This window comes from Eschrichtius robustus, chromosome 11 (genome assembly GCF_028021215.1).
Source record: "Eschrichtius robustus isolate mEscRob2 chromosome 11, mEscRob2.pri, whole genome shotgun sequence".
NCBI classification, from domain to species: Eukaryota; Metazoa; Chordata; class Mammalia; order Artiodactyla; family Eschrichtiidae; genus Eschrichtius; species Eschrichtius robustus.
In genome coordinates, this window is record NC_090834.1 from 113,619,165 (window position 1) to 113,625,234 (window position 6,070).

Below are 6,070 nucleotides of genomic sequence, written 5' to 3' on the forward strand. Positions count from 1 at the left end.
GCACGTTGTTTCTGGAGGAGCTCAGAGGCAGGGGAGCGGGACCCCGCCCATCCCAGCCGCCAGCCTCCCCTGGAGCAGCACGTGACAACCTGCAGTGTCGTGGAAACAGAATAAAATGCAAAGACCAAGAGAGTTAACAATACCCACACAGAAATGGAGAAGAACAGAACTGTTGGAAATGCAGATACAGTCGTTGCAGTTGACCCCTTGGTGGGCAGGCTTTTGGCAGATTGGACGTTGCTGAAGGATGGTGGTCCAGCGGGGCCTGAAGAAACCCACTGCACACGGGGCCCAGAGGAGGTGAGGGGACGGTTGGTGCCTCCGGTCGGGAATCCTGTGAACCCCAAGGAACACGAGGTAGATGTGCATCGAGTGTGTGAAACAGGCCTGAAACGGCCGAGCGGGGTGTGGGCAGGGGCGTTACTTTGGGGTCAGCTGGTGGAGCTGGGGACAGGGGACGAGGACGTTACCCAGGTACGCGGCCTGCCCACGTCTCAGGGGCCCGCCACTCCTCGCGTGGACGTCCATCCGCAGCCGAATGCGGGCTGGGTGTGCAGGCGCCGGGCAGTGGGTACCGGGCCGTGGTGGTGGCAGCCCTTCCGTCCTTCATGTCGGAGGTCAGAGATGGCCCTCCTCTCGGCCAGCCCATCCCAGACGGCAGAGGAATCAGTGGCGTTCTGCCGGCGTCCATCCCAGTTACACGTTCCAGGGCTGGGGAAATGACCAGTGGGTAGCTGAGTGGCCCCATAAGCCCCAGTTTTAAAGGGGCCTTGGCGTTGCTTTGGGTGCCTGCGGTCAGTGGTGGCCCCTCTGCCCTGGGGGTGAATGCCGTGAGCCCCTCTGGGAGGGGGTAGGGACCACCGCCCCGTCCACTTGCCCTGGTGCCTTGGGCTCTCCCGAGGGAGCCCAGCCTCTCCTCCGGCCGATGGTTCTGGCCTGAGGACCGAGCAGGTCTGGACCCTGGGGGAGGGGCCGTGGCCCCCATGAGGAGGCCGGCAGCTGTCTGTGCTGTCACTCGGTTCTGTTCTGAGTCCACGGGCTGTCAGCCGCCCGTCCAGCTTGCCCCCATCACTGCAGGTGGCCACTGCTCAGGGCGTCTGGCTGCCTCTGGCCCCTCTGCTCCTGTGGGATCTCAGCCCCCACCCCATCACCCTGCTGTTGGGGAGCCAGCCCTGTAACAGCATCTGCTGTCTTCAGCCGCGCTGCAGGGGTCAGCCGCGCTGGTTCTCGGCTGTGCAGGCGCCCTCACCTGTGCAGTGTCCCCGGGGCCCTGCTTAGCCTCCGCATCCCTTCCTCAGCCACTGCGAGGGCCCTTCTGGGCTCTCCACTCAACGCGGACCACGGTCGGTTCCGAATTTCCAAGAGCCCGCCCAGCAGCGTGGCTAATCTGCTCCTAGGGCACTTGCTCCTGGGTCACAGACCCCCCAGCCAGCCCCCCGACTGGGTCCAGAGCTTGTCAGGCCCCGAGATGCTTTCCCAGTGCCTGCAGCTGCAGCGTCACCCCCCTGCCCAGCGGGGCCCACGCTGTCCCAGCCTCCACGCTGACCCTCCCGCTCAGTCATGGGCAGCGAGGAGTGGGCTGGCCCCGCAGCCGTGGCGGCTCCGAGGATGGCCATCGCAGGTCCAGGCTCCCTTCCTCTCGGGGCTTCCTGGGGTGGCAGGTGCTGCTGCCCTTGCGTTGAGCTCCGGGCCCAGTGCTCAGGGACCCTCCCTCAGGCTGCAGGGTGACTGCTTATCTTCAGCCGGCCCAGGAGGCCCCTCACTTCCCACCAGGAAGTCTGGAGACTCTAATGGGTGGGCCAAGCACCCTGGCAGCGGCTTTGGTCCTTCGTCTGGGTTCCCACGTCTCCTGAGTGCCAGGGAGACGGCACAAGGCCGGGTTCCTCACCCACGTCCCGGCCAACCCTGCAAAGGGAAGACCCCAGGACACAGGAGCTCAGGGAGGCCTCCCGCTGAGCCTCCCGCCCCCCCTGCAAGGCTCCTGACCTCCACCTGCTCCCCGTGGCTAGCGGGGCAGCTTCCCAGCCTCTCTGGCAACTCCTCACCCTCCCCACACCCAGCCCCTCTCGACTGGGTCATCCAGACGCACCTGTTCTCTTTTCTCTGCTTGGTGTCTATCCTGCGGGGATGCTGGGCGGTCAAGCACGGGCTTTTGCCCGCACAGCAGGGCTCAGTCAGCACTTGTTGGACGAACAAATGCAGGGGGGATTCTGAGCTCGGCCAGTCCCCCTCCCCGCCATGGCCCCAAGGGTGGCAGGACCTCCCTGGGCTGGGCTTCCGGGTTCACGGGGCTCCCAGAGCGCACAGAGTCTGGGCCTTCAGGGCCGTCTTCCCCGTGCTGACAAGGAGAGCGATTTATTATCGTTATCTCTTGCATTTTTATTTTCAGAAGTAATGTTCAGAGCATCCCTTGGCACCGTTGATTTCTGAAAAGCAACCTTTGTGGAAGCAAAGGTTGCAGCCCAGTTTGATGTTTGACTTGTTCTGGAGGCAAAGCCCTGCGTCCAGGGCCGTAGTCCCCTAGCGCTCAGCGGAGCCGTGTCCCCATCACCCGGAGGGCGGAGGGCGGGAGACGAACCAGCGCGGCGAAGCAGAGCGCGGTGCTGCTTGGGGTGAGTGTGTCAGTGGTGGTTTTGCTTGAAAGTTTCTGTGCTAACAAGTCAGTCTCGTGAGAAACACGCGGTTTCCCTGAGTGCAGGCGTCACTGTGAAACGCATTAAAGCCAGTGATAACAAAACGTTCATTCACTAATTTGTAACGTTGTCACTAAGGTAATTATCTTCAGTGTCTATTAACTGTTAGGTACTGCCAAGATTAAAGCAATCAACCTCATTTAGGGCAAAATGGAAAAGTGAAAAATTACAAAAATTGCGTTCAAGGGTCATTAACTCAGTGTGGAAGAGCCGTTTTCTTTCTGACATACAGCCGGCCCGCTCTTATTCCTGTGGACATCCGGGCAGGACAGACAGAGTGTGTGGCCTTCACACCAGCGCAGGGGGACGTGTCCGGCGCTGGCCAAGGGGCGTCCTGGAGGAGGCCCCGGCTGGGGCCTTGGTCTGGGAGGGGCTCTGCTGAGCTGGAGCTGTGGACGGACCACTCGGCGGCCAGGCTGAGCCCTGGGCTTGTGGTTGGGAGCTCTGCCCCCTGCAGAGCTCTGTGCCCCCTGCTTCCACAGCCCCGCTCTCGGGCCCCAGACAGGCTGGGAAACGAACGTGGCTTGGGTTCAGTGAGGGAGCAGATTGGAGGGCGAGTGAGGACGTGACCCCAGGGCACCCGGACAGCAGGAAGATCCTCCATGCCAGGCGCCCTCCACACCCCTCCTAGGATGGAGCTGGGATGAGTTGTCTCCTAAAGAGCACGGGCGGAGTTCTGGAAACATCTGTGACCTGCCCGGGCCCCACGCCCTCAGCCCTTCACGAATCGCACAGGAGCTGCCCCCAGCGAGCCTGGCAGCAGAGCTGGGTCCACCCAAGCTGCAGAAGCCCACGCGGGGTCCAGGCGGGCCGCGACACTGAGCAGAGGATGAGGGCACCCGGGGTCCGCTCTGATGGGTCAGGGAGCCCAAGGCCTGGGTGGGGGGGGCACAGTGGGACCCCAGTCAGGGCCCTGAACTCAGGGCTGGACCTGGCTGACCGGCGGTGAGCCTTGCCTGGGGCGAGATGAGAGCACAGAGCCGCCCAGGGCTGAGAGGCAGCACCTGTTGGTCCCAGGGTCCCGTGGGCAGGGACCCAGCAGCAGATGCCCCATGTCTCAGCCCCCCTCAGTGACTGTGGGGTTGTGGCCTCTGGAGGGAGGTGGGGTGCAGCTTGTCCAGCGTCGACTTCAATAATAACATAGCCAGTTGTTTCACCAGCAAAAGTGAGTTTATTGGGGAATAGCAGAGGAATTGCAGTTCAGTATCTGTGAACCATGGTGGCCCACAGGCAAATCCAGAGAACAAGGAGGGGGATCTTGCTTTTATGGGCAAAAGGGGGAGCTGGGCGGGGCTGTGATAACCAGAGCCCATTGGAGGAGCCGGGGGTCCGGAGTAAGGAGGCTTCCCGTGGGCTGGGCCGCTGCAGTCTCTGATTGGCTGGGCTGCCGTGGGAGGAGAGAAGTTTCCTTCCTCCGGCCAGGTGGTCAGTAGAGATGCCTTCCTGTGGGGGGCGTGCAGGGGGACGTCTCTTCCTGTTTGGGGTAGTTGATGATGCATTGCGGGCATGAGAGCTTCCCCTGCAGGCCTGTCCCGACTCCAACTTTAGCTCAGTTTCCTTAATTCCATACCAGGCAGAGAGCGAGCCTGCAAAGAGACATCTGGGCACTGGTCTCCAAAGTGAGCTCTAGTCTGTGACGGGTGCGAACACTTCACACACGTGAGCTCGAGTCTGTGGAGACGGCCACTCGTTTTCCAGGTACCTTGGAAACACGCTTAGTTTTGTAAGCGGTACATGGGTTTAAGGAAGCAGTCGTGCCCCGAGAATGACTGAGGTTTAGGAAATGCTGTTGTTTTACACGTGGGTTAACAAAGGCTAAGGCCGGGGCATGACTTGGCCACAGCCCCCCCCACAGGAAATCAGACTGTGAGACACGGCAGGTTTACAGTTGACCCCAGTGGTGACCGAGGGGGGCAGCCAGACTCACCTGCAGTGTGTCTGTAACCTTGTCAGCCCTCCTGGACCATCTCCGGCCCAGTCCCAGGGTGGCCTGCCCTGACCAGACCTCAGTGACGTGAGTAGGAAAGGCCACTAAAGAGACCACAGGCCCACCTTGCCCGGGAGCTGAGGACCCCAGCCCACGGGGGACAATGTGAATCACTGTGGCTGCCATTCCCTGGGTGGGCAGACGCACACAGGGCGCAGAGGGAGGTCACATGATGCAGGAGGCCCCAGAGGCCCCCCGCCCCGCACACGCTCGCCAGGCTTCCTTGGCCCCGGCCAGCAGCGCCTTTGCCTCCCCAGTGGAAGCCCCGCCCTCTCATAGCTGCCCCTGCCCATGTGGACACTCAAGCCGGGGGCACCGCCCCACCCTTGCACCCTGCTCGCCCCACCCCATCCTGTGCTGGCAGTGTTCTCCGCTCTGGATGCAGCAGAAGAGAAAGGCAGCAACCCCTGCCCTCGGTGGAGAGAGAAGCGAAGGTCAGATGCACAGCAAGTTGACGTGTGACAAGTGCCTGAAGGAAATGCCCCGCAGAGGCGCAGGGAGTGCTTCCCACACTGATGCCCTCCGTGTCCCCCCGGGGGCTTCCCCCCATTGGCTTGTCCGGTCTTTCTGCAGCTGTGAACCAACTTCCTTATAAAACCTGCATGTTTGAACCCTCGGATGACCCCTGACTCTGGCCAGTACTCCCACAGCCCAAGACCTGACCCTGGGGGCCTCTTGCCTCCTGCCCTGCCTGTCCCTCCCGGGGGTCCCCCAGGGGTGTGGCTCTGGACAGCCCCGCCCACACATGGAGGGGAGAGCCGCCAGGACCAGGAAGTGTATGTGATGTTCGCTGTTTATTTTCAAAGACTGGGGCTGGGTGAGCAGAGGGGGTGCTGTGGGGTGCCGACCCCGCCGGGGCCCGTCCCTTGTCCCTCGTAGCCTCAGGCCGGGGTCCAGACGTGAGCAGGTAGCCGGCCTTGCCTGGACAGGCCTCAGTCTGCGCTCAGCTGCAGGAGGTGTAGCCAGCGGGCACCTGTGCGCCACGGGGCTTCGAGGGGCAGTGGGGGGCACACAGGCCCGCCGTGGGAGCAGTACAGTGGTGAGTGTGCAGTTTTCTCCGGGGCATCCCTCTGACCCCAGGACGGGGGTGAGCCTGGGTGGAGTGGGTGCCTGTGTTTCAGATGAGGCTCAGGTCCCGAAGGCCAGGCAGGTGGCCAAAGCAGGCAGGAGGGGCTCTGAGGGCAGGCGCCCCCCGCCTGGGGTCCTCCTCAAGCCGACCCCCACTACGCTGTCACCCTCCATGGCCTGGGTTTCACCTGGGGCAGGTGTAAAGTGGGCGGGGGCAGTGGTATTCACAGGAGGTGTGCGTGGGCTCCTGTGGTTTCTGTGGTCGGGTGCTGCGTGTTCTGGCTCCAGGTGGGGCGGGCGTGTGAGGCGGGGGCAGAATGAG